The sequence below is a fragment of the Frieseomelitta varia genome, unplaced genomic scaffold (genome assembly GCF_011392965.1).
Source record: "Frieseomelitta varia isolate USP_RPSP 00005682 unplaced genomic scaffold, Fvar_1.2 scaffold_317, whole genome shotgun sequence".
NCBI lineage: Eukaryota > Metazoa > Arthropoda > Insecta > Hymenoptera > Apidae > Frieseomelitta > Frieseomelitta varia.
Window position 1 is genome coordinate 334,405 of NW_025110054.1, and position 23,605 is coordinate 358,009.

General features: G+C 37.4%; 1 protein-coding gene across 1 annotated transcript in view; it reads left to right on the forward strand.

Annotated features, from left to right (window-relative positions):
- Window positions 1–23,605, forward strand: part of LOC122529964 (dopamine receptor 2) — a 53,121-nt gene that overhangs the window by 27,153 nt on the left and 2,363 nt on the right. The gene's annotated exons all lie outside the window — the stretch shown is intronic.

Consider the following 23,605-nt stretch of genomic DNA (forward strand, 5'->3'; position numbering starts at 1 on the left):
TTTTCAAAATTTCAGTCTCAAACAATTAGGTCGGTCGATAAATTCTCAAACTCGATTTTCTCGGAGATCAAGTCTCGAATAATCAAATTTTATTCTCTTCTTTTTCAACTTACTTTTGCACGTGGAATCGTTCATTGTGACACAGTTTTGAAGGTATACACATGTATACATATATTGAAAGATAATCGTACGAATTACGGAAGGAACCGACCGTAAAACGACGCTGACGAATAACATTTCTTGCGGAATATCGGCAGAATCTGCAAATTGAAATTTCCATTGTCCATTAGATTTGGCATTTCGAAAAGCATTTCCTGCAGAGCATTCGGTCCATGGACATTCGGTTACGCGAGGATATTCCGACGGAAATTTTTTAGGGGAGCATTGTGAATGGAACGTAGACGAAAATTCGAGAGACAATTCCTGCTTGGTGAGCATTTTTTTTTTGTCTTTCTTTTTTCCTTTCGTTTTTTTTCATTGCAAAAGTATTCACAAAATCATTTGAAAAGGTGTGTCTGCATTATTATAACAGTTGAAGTGGCTGTTAAAAATAAACAGAAAATAAAAATTAATATTTAGATTAACATTTACACTAACTAAAACTTGTTTCCAACTAAAATTAAAATTCTCTGAACGAGCAGTGTTCGTGTTAATAAATTTTTACTTGGAATTAACTCCTCTTTTACAGTAATCGAAGGATCATGGTCTTTTGAATAAAATAAAATGTGTGAAAAAAGAAAGAAATATATAAAAATTGGAATTACTCCCCTCTCGCTGCAAATCGTTTGATTACTAAAATAATTTCCTTCTCCGAAAAGAATTCGGTTCTAGAAGAACCTTTTTTCAAGGTTCAAGATCGAATTTATACCTCTTCAAAACGTGTAGTTCTACGTGCAGTTGCATCAATTAATCTTCCTTCTTAAGGGTTTAATTTATGACCGTGATGCATCGTTTCCACCTATTGTAGCTGTTATAAATCTCTTAAAAGTAGAATAGCGTTGGGCTAATTGCACGTAACAGCATTTAACAGAGGATATATCTTTACAAGTTTTTAGAAATCCGGCCCGTTACAAACGACACGCTGTGAGAATTTCATCGGAAGATTTTTTTGACAATTGGCGATCACTGCCGAAATCGTCCGAACGTGAACGTTTTATTTTTCGAGACGGGTTTTTGAAATTTGTCGACGCGATAACTTCATCAAGTCCCTCGATACGTCGAGCCATTCTTCTATTTTTCCTTTTTTTTTTTTTTTTTCATTTTTCAGGTTTCTATTCGTTAAAACAGAAGCTATGCTGCACGTTAGTTTCGAATTTAAAACAACGTGATTCTGTCATTTTTATTTAAACAGAAAAACCCTCCTCGACGTGCAGTAACTAACATAATTCATTTAATGATTTTCTTTTTCAAACTAGACAGCTATGTCGAACATGTGCAGCAAGCATGCGTGAAAATGAATTTATATTTTAATCTCTGCTCTTACATAAATTCGATGCTTTTTTTTTTTTAATAATCTATCATGTAAATGAAATTTATTCATCGAGTAGTTCTCATAGAACAAAAAAATTTCTGAAAAAATTTACCTCTTTTTTTTTAGCTATTCGCGGAGAAATATATAGTACTTTCTCCAATTACATTTGTCCCTTGGTGTCGAATTGACGCAATGAATGCGAAAAAAAATCGATGTAACGAAAAGACAAATGGATTTCAATTATCCTTTAATTAAGAATAAACAAACCAAATCTCTGTTCAATCATTTCTAAGAATACACTGATTCACTTATAGAATCTCAGTATCAAATCTATCCATTTGTGACAGAATAACTTCATCTTTTGAAAGAGAAACGTGACAAATCGATGCCCCAAGGGGCTAAAAAACGCTATATATCCTTGACAACATATTGATCCTCCAGATTCGACAGACCTACAGCCAAAACGTAATTTAAATAAGTGTAAATTGTGAACGTTCAATGGAAGTCAATCAATTTAAGTAAAACAACGTAAGTTGATTAAAACCAGAGTGTAAAAATGTACGTGCGAGAAATCACGAGATCAGAGCCGAGAGTCCGACTGTGGTCGTCGACTTTCCGTAATTGCGAATTCCTTGGAGCAAGGTATTCCTGCCGTCTCTTTCTCAACAGATCAAAGATGGTGGCGCGATCAAAAGAACGTTTCCTTCTCGGCGAGATAAATTGAAACTTCGGATTGAGATCTCTAGCAATTTGTAGCCCGAGGTGCATTGTCTCGCACGAAGAGAGAAAAACAGGGTGAGGAAAAGGTTCGCGCTGCAGACTTGTATCTTCATCGAATACAATTCGTTCCTCCTTTCACCGGCCTGTTTATCTATCTTTCAAAATCACCCGCTGCCCTCAGCAGCTGCGGTGAGTTTTTCAAAGAGTGTTACAGCAGAGTTTCCCTCAACATCGTGGCTATCACGTTCCTGCGAATCGAGCGGGAAGCCCCGTGAAATTCACGATCGACCGAGGCGTTAAGTTTCAAAGTTCAGCAAGCCTCGAGTCTTGCCTCAAGTTTTTGTTTAAAAAGTACGTCGACGAGAGCTCGACGACGTCCCAGAGGGATCGGCCGTTCCACGACGGGCTGCTTCCACTGTATGCCCACTGACTTTTATTTGTCTTCCACTTTGAAGTTCGAAGAATTCGCCGATGCCTGTACCGAAATCGTGGAAATATCAGCGAGCGCCAGGGGAGAACCGAATTGAAATATATGCTCGGTGGAAAAACGCCGTGGGAAATAGCATCAGCCGCGATGATGGAACGTCAGTGTTTCTTAACTCTCAGATAGTGTCGCTGGATTGTAGTATTAACGTGCTGTAACAGTAAAACAGTGCTAACTTCGTCCAGTTAAAAATCTTTAGTACGACAGAAATTAGCAAATGTCTCGATTACACTAGGCGAATCTTTACACGAGTCTTTGTTTTTTTTTTTTTTTTTTTTTTAATGTACAATTCGTGTGTGTTGCAACATATTTTGCTTGACGTTCCCAAATGTATCTCTGTTAAGGGATCTCTCTTGGTATAAGATCCATGATAATACATGTCCCATTTTTTTTTTAAAAAGTAGTTCAGTCCCTCACTCGTTTTTCCACTTACTCGCACATAATTAGATTATCTTTGTACATAAATGTACATATGTGATTGAAAAAAATGGAACTTAAATGGAAAATTAGTTTTCCTACTAATTAATATTCTCCTTTGAATGTTTTATGTATTTCTGCATATTGCTTGCATTGTGTGCATTTCTCATCTTCAAATTTCTCACAGAACGCATAGAAATCTGCAAGTCTACTAGTAACCAATTATCGAGATAGTGAGTCCAGAGAAAATATCCAACGTATGAATTTTATTATTAAATTAATCTAGATTCTGAAAATCCTTATCTATGAACGTGATAGCGTACATTAAGAACACTTAATTAATTTCTCAATTCACGTTTCATTCGCTGTACGTATTTTATTATCTATTATTTATTACGTATATTATTATTATATTATTTACAGCGAATATCGATATTTTAAACTAATATATACAAACTTTATAAAGAAAGATCGTACAACTGTCTATTTCGTCTCATTTTAAAGTACGAAGCTTCTGCTTTGTTCGGAACAGCTCGTAGTTCGCTTTTGTCCAAAAATATATTTTTTACATCGTGCAGCGGGTGAGAAAGTGAGGATACTTTTTTCCTTGGAAACTTTCGAAACTCAAACGCGTGTAAAAAATTTGAAAAAAATTTTTTTTTTCCCAAATATACTGTAGTCCTGAAAATTGAAATTTTCTCTTTAAAACTCGCTGTACGATTTTTCTTTTTCATTCAAGAATTAGATGAAACGTTAAAATTTGTTGAATTTTTGTCATTTAACGCTGAACGTTCAACGTTCAATAAAGTGGTAAATAAAAATTGTGTAACAAGTATTAAGAAATCGTTGTAGAGAGGAGAGTCTTTAAAATAATAATAGTAGATTGATTTACTATTGAAAAAATTTAAGTTTAATGTTCCAACTCGCGATTGATTTTTTACAATTTTTGAGAAAAAAAGTATTCTCATTTTTCTACCCGTTACACGATGTAAAATCATCTTCGCAAAAAAATAAACACACGTCCATCGAAGTAAAGTTTCGCTTCACGTTTCGAGACGAGACCAAGTGGATACAAACTCTTTTTACGAAGTTACATCAGTGTGCATTACCGACAATTTCTCATTGGTACAGTTGCGCTCTTTACTGTATAACCAAAGCCGCGATCTCCGGTGTACACTCGCTGATTTAACCGGCTCTCACGCTGTCGGAAGCGAAATGCAGTTCAATCTTCGCGAGCGATTACACCCGATCCAAGCACCGGTTCTATGCGAAGATGTTGCCTTTTAAAAGTTTCACAGCCGTGAAAAATTCATCTGCGTGAAAAATTTCAACACAGTTGTCAGGACATTTTCAAACATTTCAGAAGAAGAACCGAATTATTCGAAGAGAATCGAGACTTTTAGAATTTAAATCTAACTTCATTCGTTTCAATTAAAATTATTATTATCACATTCAATTAATTTAGAAATCGATATGAATGAAAACAAGTATTGAAATGAGAAAGTCGACTTTTTCTTTGAGAGGCGAAGTAATTCATTTAAAAAGGAAATAAAAAATAGACGAAAAGAAAGAATAGCTATGACTTCGAATCGCACACTCCAAGATCACGCACGAATACCTCCTTTTAGAACCATCTTTCTGCAACACCTGCAACCAACAAATCACCACCCAACACCTGCTACATGAATGCAGAAAATACCGAAACCTAAGAAGTAAATGCGGATTAAAGCAAAACACCGCTCTAACTTGCCAGAAGCAACAAGAAAACGTTATCAACTACCTAAAGGAGACCCAACTACTAGACCAGATATAAAGAGAAAATTCCAGCACGTCGCTAAAGACCTTGTAGTCGATGCGACTCTAAATCCCCATATAAAAAGAAAAAAAAAAAAAAAAAAAAAAAAAAATAGACGACACGGATTTTCTCGTTTCTGTCAGCGTTCATGGCAGATCTATCGATTATTGGCCGCGAGATTCAGCGTGGCATTCTGCCCGCGTCCAATCTCTCCGACACCGGCCGTGGAATCGATGTCGAATGCGAATTTTCTCTTTCGAGGCCGATATCGCCTTTTCGTCTTCCGAGACGAAACACGCAACAGGTGATTTTCAGAAAGCTCTCGTTAGCCACACGTCGCGTAATTGTTTAGTTAGAGCCTCGCGAGTCGATCGATTTTTCTATCTTTTACAAATATCGGGCAAAGAGAATGCCCTTTATGAGATTGGCCTTTCGTATCGGACAATGGAACAAAAATGTCTCGGGTCCTGACATTATCGGGTTCTGTGGTTTCTTCTCTCTATCTTTCATTCTTCCCATTTCTTTGATGCTATTTCATTACTCCCGGACTCTCGTGCAGAAATTTCCTCGGCCGAATCTCCAAAGAAATTGTAATCGAATTGACAAAGACGTTTTACCAAACTACTAATATTGAAAATAGTTTTGTATTTGTACGCAGTTAATGGATGGTAAAACTTGTTTGATAAAAGTGTAGATAAGGATATTAATGTGTATATATATATATTATAGATAATTGGTTTGAAGTTATAGTGTTGACATATGATAAAAAGAATTATTTTAGTATTAATAAATACAACTAATACAATGACAAATGTAAATATTAAAAGTAATTTTGTGTTAATACGAAATTAATAGATGATACTTGTCTTATATTCCTATTTTGTTTGTGATTTTGTTGGTAGGAGTGTAGATGAGGCTATTGATTTGAAGTTATAGCGTTCATGTACAATAAAAAAAATCATTTTTCAGTATTGATAAGTACAATTAATACAATGATAAATGTAAATATTAAAAATAGTTTTGTATTATTAGTATGATATTAATGGATGATACTTGTCTTATATTCTTATTTTGTTTGTGATTTTGTTGGTAGGAGTGAGGATATTAGTTGATTGGAAGTTATAGCTTTGACATGCAGTAAAACAATTATTTCAGTATTGATAAATACAATTAATACAATGATAGCTGTAAATATTAAAAGTAGTTTTGTATATAGTATGAAATTAATGACACTTGCCTTATATTCCTATTTTTTGTTTATGATTTTATAGGCAAGAGTGTAGATGAAGATATTGATTCGAAATTATAGTGTTGATAGTGACGATAAAAAAATTATTTCAGTATTGATAAATACAACGAATACAGTGGCAAATGTAAATATCGAAAGCAGGTTTGCACTAATATGCAGTTAATGGATTGTATTCCTATAGTACAGATAGCTCGTCCACAATTCCACAAGAATTATTCCAGCACGCGTGTTCGTAACGTCCTTCGCAGCCGGCTCGAACCTCCAATCGGAAATCAATTTGTCCGCGATCTCGCGTGGCGCAGCCCAACCAAAAATAATATCGATAGAATCGTACCGATCGATATCTCGTAATCGTATAAGCACCGAAACATACCTTACTATTGTCATCGGGGCAGGATGCTACAGAAAGAAAGAGAGAGAGAGAGAGAAGATTCTCCTTGCAGATTTCAATTTCCTTGCTTTCGTAGTAAGACCTCGAGGAACGCGTTGGCCGATTTCCAAAATCAGCTCGAGGCGCACCAAAAGGCCGCTGGAAGACGCGTTTCGATTCACTGTGTCGCCGCAGTAATTGTTACAAATGATTCGTGACACTTTTCGCGAAAGAGCTGAATCATATCGTAGCTGCCTTTGCCCGCGGCTTTTATCCGATTCACGCTTCAACGATCAACGCGCTTCCTTCCCTAAATTATTCCAGCTCCTTCGACTTACGATTAAACGACTATCACAGACCGGCGGCGTTCGGCTTCCCTCTCTCCGTGAATCCTCTTTCTCAGCGCGACGATTACGTTCTTAAGGCGGGATTTCCTATAAGCGGCAGAAGCGTTCGCAGCGAAGCCCGCCTTAAATCGAAACCGAGATTTCTTTGTTTCTTCGCAGTCATCGAGAGGGGTGCACACATGTGCAAATACAGGTTTTGCATTGCAAATCAATTCCTTTGCAGATCGTATTCACCTGTTTTTGCATAATATATTATATTATATTATATTTGCAATTTTATATATATATTATATTTTATCAATCCCATTGCAGTTTATATACAGGGTGTTTCGTAACTTGTGGGACCCACTTCGGGAGCTGATTGTACGCCTAAAAATAATGGAAAAAAGTCATATATGTTCTATCTGTCTTCGTTTGTGAGATATAATGAATTTTATAAACAGAGAAAATTCTAGTAAGCTAGTTTTACCAGAGATGGTATATTCAATTTTCATAATAATCATAATTGGGATGAAGAAAACCCACATGTTATTGTGCATTCAAGACATCAACGCCAGTTTAGTTTAAACGTAGGGGCAGGAATAATTGATAAATTTTTAATTGGACCTTTTTTTCTTGATGGGAAACTAACAGGCACAAAGTACGTTAATTTTTTGAGCACGCGATTTTTTACACGAGATATTAGAGGAAGTTCCAGTCGATATTAGATTATTCGTATGCGGTTTATGCATGATGGAGCTCCGCCGCATTTTAGCCGAGTGGTTAGGCAATTTTTANTTTGCAAATAAATGGATTGGTCGTGGAGGTCCTATTGCATGGCCTGCTCGTTCTCCGGATTTGAATCCATTAGATTTTCACTTGTGGGGACATTTAAAATCTATTGTATATGCAACATCGATTAAAAATGCTGAAATACTACGAAATCGAATAGAGCAAGGCTTCCAACAAATTAGAGAAATACCAGGAATGATAGAGAGAGTAACCAGATGAATGACAAGACGCGTGCAGGCTTATCTTGAAATGCAAGATGGTCATCTCGAGCATCTTTTGTAAAAGTAATTAAAACAGAAAATTCATTACATCTCATAAACGAAGACAGATAGGACATATGTTTATATGACTTTTTTTCATTATTTTTAGGTGTACAATCAGCTCCCGAAGTGGGTCCCACAAGTTACCCTGTATATTCACCTTTTTGCAAATCTCTACAAATTTGTTTCTTTAATCCATTGTAATGAAATTCAAATCCGACGTATTATTCCGAAATAAAAATTTTATCACATGTACATACGTAATAATACTTGGACAAAAAATAACATAATATGATTTATTTAGCATTAAAAGTATTTAAATACATGACATATGTAGATTCGTCTGTAATGATTCGTTCACTATGTTCGTGGTTTAAAGGATGGTATAAATAATGAAGTGCATTACTTTATTTTTTAGTCACCCACAAGTTTTATTTGCAAAAGAGAATTTTACTTGCAACAAGTAGTGAGTTGTAGAAGAGTGGATGTGATGTGGGGTTGATTTGAGCTGCAAAATTTATATATTTAAATATATAGGTATATTTAAATTCACGTGAACAATGAATACGTGCAATAATAACACACGGGTAGTTGTTTATTAAAAACATACTTTTGGTATACACTGTAGCACGCAAGTACACTAACATCGTCGAGTATTTGGATACTTTCAAATTATTGTAAATCAAATTATGTCGTTACAAAAGAATTACAGGTTTGTTTTATTACTAAGATCATGAGTATGCACGTGAATTGTGGTTACTGTGTAACAAAAACGCACAACGGTTTGAAAACGGTCCAAATTCTTAAACTTTTACTAGCTGTAGCCGAATGACGGTGTAATACCTTATGCGAGGTAAGGAACTCTACTCTACGAGCTCGGTTCATTAATATCGCAGAAAGTTGGGAAACTAAAGAGCTAAAGACTAGAGAGACCGGCTTGTGTATAATCTTTGATACAAAACAAAGTGAATTTCGAAGTGTCTTTATCTTGCCCTCTCTCGTCTTCTGGAAAATGCCATTCTATCGATCTCTCAGTTGTTCAAACTTTCTCCTTTCCTCTCTATTAACCCCTTCAGATTTATCCGCGCAATTAAAACAAGAATTTCCGCGTTAAAATAAAGTTAAATAACGTAAATCAGTGTAAAAGTGTAACTTTTTTTTTTACAAATCTATTCATTTGCTTCCTTGTGTTTTAATCTATGTAATTTTACAAATTTTATTGTACAAGATTTTTCATGCACTCGATGAAAAATTGTCGATATTTTGGTCTGTTGTAATTTTATGAAAGGAAAAAGAAAAAAGAAAAAATCGTACATAGAGTTGGTTTCATTTTGAAGCGTACAACTTCACTATATTCGTTCTTTTTTTTTTTTTTTTAGTATATTTGTAGCAAGTTGGAAAATAAAGATACTTCTTCCTCGAGCGTCATTAGAAACATAAAATTTTTTTCACGACCAAACTATGGTAATCTTGAAGATTGAAAATCTCCTCTTTACAACGATCTCTTAAAACTTGCCGTACGACTTTTCTTCGCCATTTTATTAAACTTTGAACATTAAGGTTAGGTGTGTCGGGATTTCTTGAATTTCTGTCGTTTAACTCTGATGTTCAGAGTTCAATGGTAAAAAAAAAAAAAAAATTGTGCAAGTTTTCAAGGGGTCGTAAATAAATGGCCTCAGTCATCAAAATATTTTCAAAGGTATTCGAATATTTTTATAATTTTCACGAGAAAATTCACAGTTTGATTTATCGACAATTTTTCATCGTTATTAGTTCAATTTGCTCTCTTCACTGTGTGTCTCTATAAAATGAATGCCACATACATTATGTATAATTTATCTGAACGGCGTTAACGTTCATGTTAAGTCAGTGACGTAAGAACAAAGTTCGAAAAGTAAAGTGCTAAACAGATAAAGACTTGAGAAAAGTCTAAACTCGAATCTAGTCTTTGTTCCAATCTCGAAGTATATTTGCATCTTTTCAGCCAAGATGCGTCGTTTTATTAGAATCTCGCGCTCTAGGTGCCACTTGAGCTCTCCTGCCCATTCTTTCTACGCACGTTCAACAACGTTCGATGTATCGTGACCTTAAATCAATGACGCGAGAAGAAGCTTGGCGTAGAACACGACGAGGAAAGGTTCCTCGACAGTGTCTCGTTCAGCCGTGTAACGCGATTAAATAATGATCATGCGCCACGCTCATCGACCGGTGCTCCGACGTTCACGTGTGTGAGCGTGTACTGTAATTTAACGCGAGAGTAAACGAAAACTAACGTGGAACGATTCGAAGGACAAACACGGGCGTGTATAGAGACACACGCGCCAACTTCTGCCTCGAGAGAAATCCTTTATTCTTTTATCTCATCAGCCTCCTTTTTCTCCACTCTTCAAACGCTGTCTCGCGGTTCTTACGTTCATGGTAAAGGCGCCGTTCTCTTTGTGACGATATTTTAAAATTAAACTGACAATGAGTTTTAAAGTCACCGGAGAAAGCAATGCAGATGTGACTGTAACCATTTTTTTTTTCTTTTTTTTTTTGAATTACAGCGAGCGATATATTAATTTCGAAGAAAGTAATACACACGGATGGAAATTTTGAGAATTCGAATTCAATTGCATAGTTAGACTTAAATTGGATTAGTTGGATCAATTGGAATTCTACTTTCTGCACGCGATATCAATTCTCGAGGGAACGTAAACGAATTTGTTATTTTTACGAGAAACGGTAGTGAACTGGCTCGTGACAATGATTTTCAACCATCAATTATTTGTAAATCAATGTCTATTGTTGCCACAAGCCAAAGAGAGCGTGAATTAGACGAACAGACCAATCGATGACAATCGATTTCGATAATACTCACGTTTCCACTATAATAACACGTTGAAACGTCTATAATAAAAATTGATCGTCCAAGTTGCACGTTTGTTGCCACAAAAAATCGCGTCGTAACGCCAGAAAAGAGAAATAACGACAGAAACAGATACCACAGATTCCTTAATACCGCGATATACTACTTGTTGCGGTCATCGAATATTATAAGCTTCGATCACGAGCCACCGTGGTTGGTTCTCTCTTTCGCAGAGAATATCAACGCGCAGAGCAGGGAACGCAGCACATCGAGTGAAAAGTGAGGAACGGGGAATCGCGAGAACGAACACGTCACGAGCTATCCGGGAAATCGTCCGAAATGTCGAAGCTTATTAGACCGTGACGCCAATCACTCCACGTCCTCGATAAATTCGTTTCGTTGCAACTCGTAATTGCATTTGTCTTGCAACAACGACATTGTTCCCTCGATCTACGCTCTCTCTCTCTCTCTTTCGTTTTTTCCCTTTCCTCTTCTTCTTCTCTTATTTCTTTTTTTTTTTACTTTTTAACCGAACGAATATACGAACAATGAAGTTATTTCTCGATTCGAGGAGAAGAAACGCCCATACCCCTGCCGCGTGGAAAATCGAATTGAACGCGAACCACTTTGCTCCCGCGGGTAACCGAACGTCAGCGTCAGAGGAGCACCGGGGAAAAGATATAAAAGTAACCAGTAGCCTGGCTACGATCGAATTCTTCCGTGGAAAAAGGCGAACCGCCGCGGCGATTTCCTCGAAAATTATGAACGTCCGGAAAAAGGAGGAAAAGGGGGAGGGGCAAACCTCCGACGCGAAATTAGATTTACATCTCCGCAAAACATTTCGCTGTTGTTTGCGGGGGCAATCGAGCAAGAACCGGCTTCCTAATTACACGGCGAATTAAAAATCGTTTCGGTCGTTCATCCTCGCATGTCACAATCCGTTTTCCGTGAAAACGTGTCACCTTTTTTGCCAACCTGCTAATGATCGTTGAAACGAGTCGATATATTTTTGGTGAGGAACGAACTTTTTTCGAAATTTGTCGTTGCGAAAATAAGTTGATTAGATTTACGAACGTTGCATCACGATCACGAGGTCATTTAAAAAAAAGAAAAAGAAGGATCGATGACGATTCGACGCTTGTTTCTCATCGCATCGCAACGTTCCTGAGATGGAAATTCATTGCAGAACGCAAAGTTTATTAATTCACGCATTGTGAAAGAAACGACAACAGAACTACGTAGAAGGAAACTACGTTAAATTTCACACGTTCCACAATGTTCTGGGGAAAAGAAACGAAGATTCAAATATAAAATGAAACAATATTAAATTTATCGAGAAAAATTATATATATTAAAACTATCGGGATTAAATTTAATAATGTACAATAATTTTTAAAATATATTAAATTTAAATTTATAACAATAATTCTAAAAATTAAAACTATTGTAATAACTAATCCATTTGGAACGTTTTTACTTATTCCTCATTGATATTGTCGATTAAATATCATTAAATATCAATTGATTAAATAACGACCATTTTGACGTACAATAAAACAAAAAAAAAGAGTCGATATTCTCGTCATTGGAAACAGAATTGTAAAAATGGTCCCGCTTTGAATGTCTGACCAATCGGACTGGAATTACACACGGAATTCCTACTTTTCTCGTTACAATACTGTTCGACGAATGGCAAATGAGTGTTGGTCGTCCAATTTATTATTGAACACATAGGTGACAGCGTATCTGTATCTGTTAGCGATGACGTATTTTTAAGGGTCCGTTGGGACCAATTAGCCTGGAGCGTTATTCAGCTTCCGTGCGATTTATCGCAGGTACTTGAGCCACGTGGTGGCCACAGTGAACACACGACTGAAGTGAGGATGTGCAGATGTCCATTGCGACAACTATACGGCACTATAACTGCGTACATACATCGTTGTCAAAAATATCAGAGGCCCGAGTGTTTGGAATGAAAAATTTTAAGAGTGGCGAAACAAACTTGATGTTGAAACCGCAGCCGCTCTTGTTCCAACAGAAATTCAAAATTATACGGACATTCGAACGATTATTTAATACTTATTTAAGTACTATCTAGATACACGTGTTTTTCTCTATTTTACGTTACGCTACATTACAGAATTCAATTAATTTGTGCAGCCACCCCAGACTATCATATTATCAGACTTGAAGGCAAAAGATTACAAGAACGAACGAAGATTAGAGGAGGAAAACGGAAATGAGTTGCAGAAGTATTTGTACAATCCCTTTTGCAATTGATTCACATCTTTTTATAATTTGCAATATATCATATTATAGACACACAGATAATACATTACATTTATTATACTTATAATCTGTGTTAATGAGAATTAATTAGTTTAATTGTTCCAATTATTTCAACAGTCGTCATCGTTGATTTTTGAAATATTGTGAAACAATATCAATTGTTCGATATTAAAAGCACAGAAATATTTCTGTGACTCACTGTACGTTATCGTTCGCTTAATACTTGTTCAATTGCACCAAAGAATATTAAAAATCGCGAGTGGGTCTGGTGCAATACAGAGAAAAACCGCGAAACTATTAGTCGCATGAAAATTACGTCGCGAGAAGTAGATCGAAACGACGCACTTGATCGCGCCCGGCGATAATGAGAAAACGCTCGCCGATTTATTATCGGCGATATGCTAGATCGCTCGCAGGGGCGGAACCGAGTCGTCGTCGTCGTCGTCGACATTGCCGTCGCGTCACCGAAGGAAAGTCAATACGACTCGAAACGGGACGAGCCGTGTAATTGAATTTCCGCGGCGAGTTTAACCTTTATTTCACGTTTGCGCGAGACACGCGTGCTCCCGCGAGGCTTCTCCCGCTCCGATTCCATCAGATACGCAAAACGATAGGACTGCAGTCAGACATTGTTTCCGCTCGATTTCACGCTTGACACCTACGTATCCGACGATATCGAGAGAGAGAGAGAGAGAGAGAGAGAGAGAGACAGTCAGACAGACAGTCAGTTTGATATCTGGGCCGCGCGTAGATCTTGTTCAGGCATCGATTGTTCCCCTTCTCGCCCGATCGTTTCGATATCGAGAAAAGAAATCCCCTCCCGACAGTGACTCTGACGTGACGCCTGAAATTAAATTCCCGTTTCCCAGAGACTTCTCGCTCGCGCGAAATACCAACTTGTCGCGGGTTGAACTACGGACTTCATTTTCCGCGTCTTCGGTTCATTCGGTCGTTCTGCCTTGCAGGCAATGAATTTCGTTTCGTTGACCACTTGCGCTGGCAACGGATTGCGGACCGTAACGAGTGACCAAACCGTATATACAACAATTCGTCGCTTTCCTTTTGAACTCGTCGGTATGATATGATTGGATGACCAACCCGGACAATATTGAATCTATGCAAGTACTGACAATGAGCTAGCAACAGTCCACATAAAAGTGGTCTTGAACCAACGTACGAATAAGGGGAGGATGGTCCTTCTTCCGTGAGTCGAGCGGCCCTTTCGAAAGATGCAAGCCACGTGTCACTTTGAAAAAATTCGTAAAAAATAACAACGTTGTACGTTTATACGCTAGAACTAAAATCTCCAACTGGGATTGCATTCGGATAGTTGTGCAATATGATGAATTTATTTTTTAAATTTCTTCCACTAGTATAGAAATTGGATTAAAAATTAGTACGATTAAGGGGAGGGGGGTTCCTCGGGTCTACCAGTTGAAAAATATAAACCACGTGTTCTGCTGTTGAAAACATTTTTGAGTTAGGTAATGTTTATACACTAGAATTCTATTTGCAGTTGTGTAATATAATGAATTTTCTTTATCCTTTTAAATTTCTTCTATTGCGTAGAAATTCGATTAAAATCGTTTGAGTATTCTTTCAACAACTGTTTCTGCTACGAAGTCTCAAATTAATTAACAGTAGACTGTAGATTCATAATTTTCGTTAGGTATATTATAGTAAAACAGATCTAAATGATTTTGTTGGATGACCAATCCGGACAATGAGTGAATCTGTGCAAATACTGACAATGAGCTAGCAACAGTCCACATAAAAGTGGTCTGTGAATAGTTAGTCATAAGGGCAAGATCCAGTAGTTGGTCATTTATGCTCCTTCCCCTTCCATTTGACGATGATAATCAAATATATATATCAAATATATATAAGGACTTGCTTTAGAGACATTCGGGAGCATAAAACATTCTAAATCATTATAGATACATTTTATATCGTTAAAAGCATAAAACATTCTAAATCATTGTAGAGACATTTTATATCATTAAAAGCATTAAACATTCTAAATTATTCTACATCATATTCAAGAGTATAAACATTGTAAATCATTCTATATCATTCTGTTTCATACACGATCACGACTATAAGGGAATAAACTCTTCTAAATTGTAAGCGTGTTGACTCCATTACACGGAATCCAATAATATCGCTGGCTAGAAATTATTGAGAAGTAATACATTTATTATTTGTTTTGCCTATTTTGTTTTACTGAAATATACTTAAAACTGAGAAAATATTGCAATTTTGGGACAAAAATTCTCGACGTACGTGGTACGTCAGTCCAGTGCAAGAGGTTAATCACTTGCGCTGGCAACGGATTGCGGACCGTAACGAGGGACCAAACCGTTTACAACAATTCGTCGCTTTCTTTTTGAACTCGTCGGTACGATATTGAGAAGTAATAAATTTATTTATTTATTTGTTTTGCCTGGGTTATACTCAAAGCTGAAAAAATATTACAATTTTGGAACGAAAAATCCTCGACGTACGTGGTACGTCAATCCAATGCAAGAGGTTAATCACTTGCGCTGGCAACGGATTGCGGACCGTAACGAGGGACCAAACCGTTTACAACAATTCGTCGCTTTCTTTTTGAACTCGTCGGTACGATATTGAGAAGTAATAAATTTATTTATTTATTTGTTTTGCCTGGGTTATACTCAAAGCTGAAAAAATATTACAATTTTGGAACGAAAAATCCTCGACGTACGTGGTACGTCAATCCAATGCAAGAGGTTAATCACTTGCGCTGGCAACGGATTGCAGACCGTAACGAGGGACCAAACCGTTTACAACAATTCGTCGCTTTCTTTTTGAACTCGTCGGTACGATATTGAGAAGTAATAAATTTATTATTTGTTTTGCCTGGGTTATACTCAAAGCTGAGAAAATATTGCAATTTTGGAACGAAAAATTGTGCGTGGCACGTCATTCCAGCGCAAGAGGTTAAAGACGATGGCCAAATTGTCAGATCCGGAATCCGAGCAGCGTCGAGATGGCGTCTTCGCGCGAACCTTCACCCCGCGATGGGTGAAATCGGGAGGTAAATTCGGGGAACCGAAGTTTCGCGTGGCCACGCCTGTTTACCAAATCCTCGGCTGCGAATTCGTATTGTATTTGCGCTCGGCGAAAACTGTTTGCGTTCGATGCAACCTGACTCCGTGAAAAACCTGTCCGTAGCATATAATATTTCGCTTGCTACGAGGTCTTATATTCGATATAGTGATTCGTGTTTTAGAAAAACACAGAAAAAAGAATCCAGAATTTCTCTCCGATGATACACGTGGAAAATCAACTTAATTTAGAAGGGAACGTTCTGAACTGGCGTATAAAGGAGTACCGTGTAAAGTTCGATATATATTAAGTTATTTCGCAAGTAATAACGTCGTACTTGGCACTCTTGCCCCGGAAAAGTTAAGACACTCTTTATTTCTAATAAAACTTTGACACTTGACGTGAATTACGAACTTTAAAACGTTTCCACCCCTCCTTTAAAATACGAACTTGCAAATGCATGCTCGAGATATCGTCGCGTAAAGTATCAAGTTACAGTCGTCCGTATTTTTCTACATTACTGCAAGTTCTCCGGTCTTGTAATGCCGCAATAACTGTCTCGAGGCTTTCGTGCGTTTCTTCAAAAATCTATCGGGAATGTGAAACGTAGATGGAAAGAAAAAAATAAACAAGTCCACGGCGTTCGTGACATTTCAGAGCCGCAACGTTAGAGCGAACAAATGTCGATAAATTTCCACGGACTTTTAGCTTCCAAGACCACCCTTAATGGATTAAAAATGCGATGAATAACACATTGCGTATCGCACTCGGCGCGCCCAACCTGCACATCTCTGAAGCAACAAGGAAACTTTGCACAATGCATATGTGCACTTCGTTAATTCACATTGATAAAATATTCTTAAATATTACCATATATTTTTTTATAGTAATATTTAAGAATCCATTTATTACGTATTTTAGATTTTAACTATTATTTATTTTATAGTAATATTAACACATTGAGGACGGTATGCTCTGATAAACATATAGCCTGTATTTCCTCGATTCGGAACGATTCGAAAGAGTGTATAGCATTTAACAAGTGTATTGTTTTATTATTTAATAACTAAAATGAAAATAAAATAAAAATACCTTTAGTAACGTTTCTTGGTGTGTTACGTTGGGAAACAATTTCCCTGGTGGAGCGGCACTAACATAAGCAAGATTTACAGATGTATCGTGAATTATTATAATTATTCCCAGAGTTCCCTATCCCACACCTACTTCTTGAGTCGTCGTGTCCCCTACAACGCAAAATAGCGTTCACCATCTGCAACAGTTGAAAACTGAAAGACGAGAATTCTCGTCTCCACAATGTGACAATAATCGTACATATATTTGAAACTTGATCGTCGTATCTGCAATTCCATCCGCGCAGCCTCGATAACTGGTTAACGTTCCACGCCCCGCAAATGATATCCCGGAGGATCGTGATTTATCAGTGGCGCGAAATCCTGAGCAAGTAGTTGTCACCGAAACTACGATTCGAGGCAAGGGAAGCTCGATTAGCTAATGCAGCTAGAATTGAAAGTTTCGCTGGCCTGGCTAGGTTGCTCTCGCCGTTTCCAGTTACTGATACTTACTCATTTCGCTCGAGTTGCCCGCGAAAAAAACCGCGAGTCGGTCCGCGTTGGTTCAAACAGAACCCGCGAAGAAGAAGAAGAAGAAGATAAAAAGAAGAAGATAAGAAGGAAGAAAATTGTAATGGATCGAAGGCAACGTCAGCTTTCACGTCTAATGGGGTAGAGACGAGCTTCCTTAACGAAAGCGCCTTTTATTCCAGCCACAAGGCTAATCGATCACGCCTTATCTATTAAATCTATAAACGGCGATAAACGATCGCGTTTATCGTTCCTCGTTTAATAAATTGCGATCGTTCGTCCGATCGCGGTTCGCTCCATTTTCAATCGAAAGGAAACGAAACTGTCTGAATATCTGATTAACATTATCTACGATTATATTTCTCTTTCCATCAAACTTATCGTTCGTTCTCTGACAGATAAAAATTGAAAAACACTTCACCGTTCGTTGCGAGTAAACGATGAATTCGAGGCAAACACCATGGACGATTCGAACGTCGAAGAGGTAAGGACGAGGGTGCGATATCGTCGCGAACCATGCACACTGTGTTCTACACGTATCCAGAATAATAGGATATCTCCGACGCTCGAATAACCTCGAATTCTCTGACACTGTCCGATCAACTGGCAGAGAATTGCAACAAAATAACGCAATCGTTTCGAGCAATCGATCCACGCATCATTCTCCATGGCGACACCGCGTTTATGGGTGGAATGAATCCGACATGTATTTGCGAACTCGAGTCAAATTCGAAACTTGTTTATTTTACGCAAGTTAAATTTGTATATTATAATATATAACATGTATATTATAATATTATATATATAATATAACATATAAAATATATATAATTTATTATAATATTATATATATTTATATATCATAATATATATACAATATAACATATATAATAATTCATACATTATAATATAAGCCGATATAACATATATAACATTTATATTCATATATTATAATATATATACGATATAACATATATAATATTCATATTTTATATATATATATATATATTCTACTGTAGCTGGATATACATGTGTACACTTATCAAGTTCAACTGTACACAGTGTGAACACATAAATGAAATTTAACAGATTTAACATATCATTTCATGAAATTCAACGTGTACAATGTAGTACACATTTCACTCATTATAGTATAATGTACAAGTTCTGTGTGTCATTAAACTGTATATATCAATATACCCTGTATCCTTTGCGTCAAATTCAATGTATACATTTTATTGATTATGGTTCAATAAGTTTGACGCATCATTAAATTGTACATATCAACATATCCTGTATCATTCAATTAAATTCAATGTATACAATGTATACATTTCACTGATTATAGTTCAGCATACAAGTTCGACGTATCGTTAAATTGAACGTCAATCGTCTCGTGCATCATTTCATCAAGTTCAATGTATCGTGTATCAGTTCACATTTCGTATAAATCAAAATTGACATGCGAGTTTGGTTCCGTGACTTTCCACTAATTCTATAATTTATATAAACTTGTTGCGAGACAAATAGTTCACATAATTGGAATTTGCATAACAGATCAAGTTTTTTCGTTCGTACGACAGAAGTTCAGGTTTAAATAAGTGGACTTGAACCATCAAGAGTTCATCTAATTGGATATTGAATTAAATATTTCGGTAAATTCTCGAAAGTATAGAAAAACACTAAAACTACCGAAATGGTCAAAATGACTAATTCATAACTTGTTATAGATACATCACAGATGCAAAACCTGAAAGATGTGTATTTTTACAGGTTTAAATGACATTTTTTATAAAATACACGAATAAAAGCTTGTGTGTTCTATTTCTATTTTTTTTCACTTGAATATCTCTGATGAAAGTTCTATGCTCTAGTTGTTAGTAGTACACCAAACACTTGTAATTTACATTGTAACATTCGAGTATAACATCTTCTAAACCAAAAACACGTATTGTCAGTCGTTTTTCAGGGATCCTCTGAACTAAAACGAAAAAAAAAAAAAAAAAAGTATCATCGTTCTCTCATCAATTGTCAAGTTAAATCGTGGTGCATGTTTAAATCGCGATTTTAGCAAAATGGAAGACTAAGGATCGTGTACAGATGAATATTACCGTATACAGAGGGTTCGAATCCAACTGAAAGTTCCTGTGAGGCACTCGATCTCGTCTCTAACCGCGTTCCCTGTAACCTTTCACACGAAGAGAGGAGAGGAAAACCGCGAGCGCAAACCTAGACCCGCTAGGAACACGAGACGCGAGTTATCCGAGAACGAAACTATTTCGACGCGACGCCATCCGTGAGAACTGCTTACTTCGCCGGCGTGTGTTTTGACGGAAATGTTGCGCGATTGTTGCAGCCCCGGGGCCGAAAGATACGAATTACTTATGGAACGGCGAGCAAATTTCTCTGGCATTCTAATCGCTATTTAATTAGTTAGCTTCGCCAGCGATAGGAATTTCGCAGCGGCGCGTGCACCGATCGATTTAAATTCCCCGCGCGTTTCCGCGATACGAGACGACGCGAACGTGATAAAGAAAGGGAGAGAAGGCAAGTAGCTTCGATAAGTATGCACCTTTGCCAATTTTTACGAATGCGCGTAGATTCCTCAGAGGGTAATAGTTCATGATAGAAAATTAATCGAGTGGTAGATAATAATGTCAGCGAACTGATAAATACGTTTGCATTGTAATTTTACGATTCTTACGTCAAATATGAATGATCGAATGATTTAGAAGGTGTGAAAAATCTGTGAGTGAATTCAGCACATTCGAACACTGTTGAAATATTTATATACTAATCACGAGTTGTAGAACGTTTGTTTCTTCATGTTTGTATCGACTTCTGTTTATAGATTTATTTGTCTTACAAAAATCTTAGAGCATAGAGAAACAAAACTTCGATGATCATCTCTCTGGTTGTTACTGAAACTTTGGCAACTAAATTTTTGATAATTAAGACGACGCAATGTCATAGATCATCTCACCTGATTTCGACAATTTAATTTTATTTTACTCGTAGCAAAAGTGTTTAAGATAAAAGCTGGATGGTTATCAACAATAAATGGAATCTTAGCTGTCCAAGCAATAATTTATAGTAATATCATAAATCAACATCAATTTCTCGAGATTACGGAGGCATATTCAGTCTGTTTTCTTGAAAAAATTTTATTCTACTTATTTTATTTTTTACTTATTCTACTTATTCTACTATTCTACTTATTTTATTGTTTACTATTTTTTACTTTTCTACTTATTTTATTTTTTTACTTACTCTACTTATTCTAGTATTCTACTTATTTTATTTTTTACTATTTTTTACTTTTCCATATAAGATAACTCGTCTTGTTACGTCTAGAATTAGCTAAATTCAAGTATATTTATTAATTTTCAAACTCAATTTTCTGAATGTCCTTTCTTTCGAGTGATTTTTACACATAGAATCCGTGCAAAAACATATCAAAACGAACTCTCGAAATTTCCTTCCGCGGTTCTAACATAGAAAAAATAGAATTTAACAACTTGTTCGTTTGTTTATTTGTCGACAGTATTAATTGATCGAGGAGAATTGCGAGTAAAATGTTTCGCGAGCGCAACGTCGGTCCCTAATGGATTGACCATTGCTCGAGACAAAACGCCTCGACACAAGCATCGACCAGCGTCGAAATTACGAAATTGTAACCAAACGTAGATTGAAAGACAAAGTCTCGCCAAAACAGAGCTTCGAAATACGCTTCAATTAACTCATATTTCAGCCGTAACAGGCTGTTTACCCGTCACGTTGTTTCACTCGCAAGTTCTTCGCATACGCGGTTACCAAACTCGAAACACATGACAAGTTAAACACCGCAATTTTATCGCGATTATGGAACAGTTGGCGAGGAGTTGGACAGACAGAGTCGAAAACAGACGAGGAACGGCAAGTTGGCGGGAAGATCTGATCGATTCGGTGCCGGAACAGGCCGCAAGGCATCCATTCAGGCACACACTCGGTCGATTTAATACCCTAATCTCGCAGGCGGCAATGGTAGGCAAACTTTCGACAAGTGCTCTCCAAGTAGTCCGATTACCGGCGTACACGTGTCAGAAATCATAGCCTCGATCGTAATATCCTTCGAGCTCGAACTGTATCCAACAGATCTTCGCGTAAAATCGCGTACGTCTAATCGGAATAACTGCGCGAGGCAGCTTCGTGATTTCGAATTGAATCGGGTAAATTATGGAAATATACGCAGAGAGAGAGCGAAGGCGGCGGGGCTGCCAGGTGAAAAAGTTTGCGCGAAACTTTGCTAAGATAATACGTTAGTGGCTCGAAAGTGGCTGCTTCTCGGTGCTTCTTCCATTAGGTCAAGCTATCTCGTGGCTCTCGCTGCGTCTGACTTTATCGCCACGCGATAAGTATTTCAACCGTGTACTATGCAAACGTTACGTTCGCCCTGACGTACAGTTTTCTTTCTTTTCGTTTCCTTTCTTTTCTTCTTTTTTTTTTTTTTTTTNTTTTTTTGTTCGCTTGGACGATCTTCTTTTGTTTGAAATATTTTCACGATCAAACGCAAGATTCCGGAAGGACGACAAACTTGAAAGGGAGCTAGAAAAATTGCATCCGCTTTATTTCACCATATTTTGTATATAATTGGAGTTTACGGTTAATTTATAAATCTTCCGCCGGCTGTTAGAAACGTAGTGAAGCAACAGTTGCATCCGCTTCATTTTTGCCTCATTTCGCACAGTTAGAATTTTATACCGGAATCGGTGGGTAGAAATAAATGTTCCCTCCATTAGAAATACAGCGGGGCGGCAGTGAAATGAGATGAAATTTTAAAACGGCGATAAAGATTTCATCGACGCTACAGTTACAAAATTAATGACCTCGATTTCAGGATCAATTTACTTCCCATCAATTTTCATTGTTCTCACGTCCACCTGACAATCCTCTCGCCCGCAAAAGATTTAAAAAGCCGCGAAATTGTCGAAAATATTCTTCTTACTGTTCCCTCTTCTCTCAGTGATTCGGCTTGTTACGCACGCTCCGAAATGAGAACGCTCTCGTAATAAATTTCCCAAGGAAAACGTTCATCTTCTACCGTGGAAATTGGCCACTGCTCGCGCCTCGAAAAATCGAGCGACTAATTTGACAAAGTGTTTGCTCGACTAGCCTCCTGGGGGAGGGGAACGTTGAAAGTCGTGAATAAGCGATTCGTTCTCGAAACGTGAACGAGAGAGTTTGTCCGGCGTGATACGACGTGGCCTGGGGTTTATCGGCCCTGACACGTGTTACGACAACAGAGATTCAACGGCTACGATGACGTAGAAGAGGTGTGAACGAGACAAAATCCGTGGCCGCGGGGCGGCGGAGGGCGGGTGATACGCTACATCGCAGCGTCGATCGTTCGACGATCGAAACTCCTTTGATCAAGTAGCGGTAAACATTCTCCCAGGTCACGGATGAAAGCTCGGCCCTGTTTCCAACGTTCGGTCTGGCCACGAAATCACAGACCCCTCTTCACCGCAGGCCGCCCCCTGCTGTTCTCTTTCGCACGTCTCTCTTTATGACACTTTTCCCCTGGCTAAATATAGAGCCGGGGTACTGCACGCCGGCGAAAAATCGCTAAATCGTTTTAAACACCAACCGAAACGTTCGACAATTACGCAGACCGACCGAGCTCTCACCGGTGCGGTTTCCAGCACGGTGAAGATAGAATAGTTTGAAAGATGAACGTGGATTTAGGAGATGGCGAGACGATTTGAAACATGCAGTGAAGAAATATACTTGTATCATCTCGCAGAGTGTCTTTGATATCAATAGTTTTCTACAGGTGCAGAACACTTCTGTGGCAATTGGAAGTTTATTGCTGATAGAAATATTGTTAATTTAATTGTATTTTTTTTTTTTTTTTTTTTTTTTTTTTTGGGGGTTT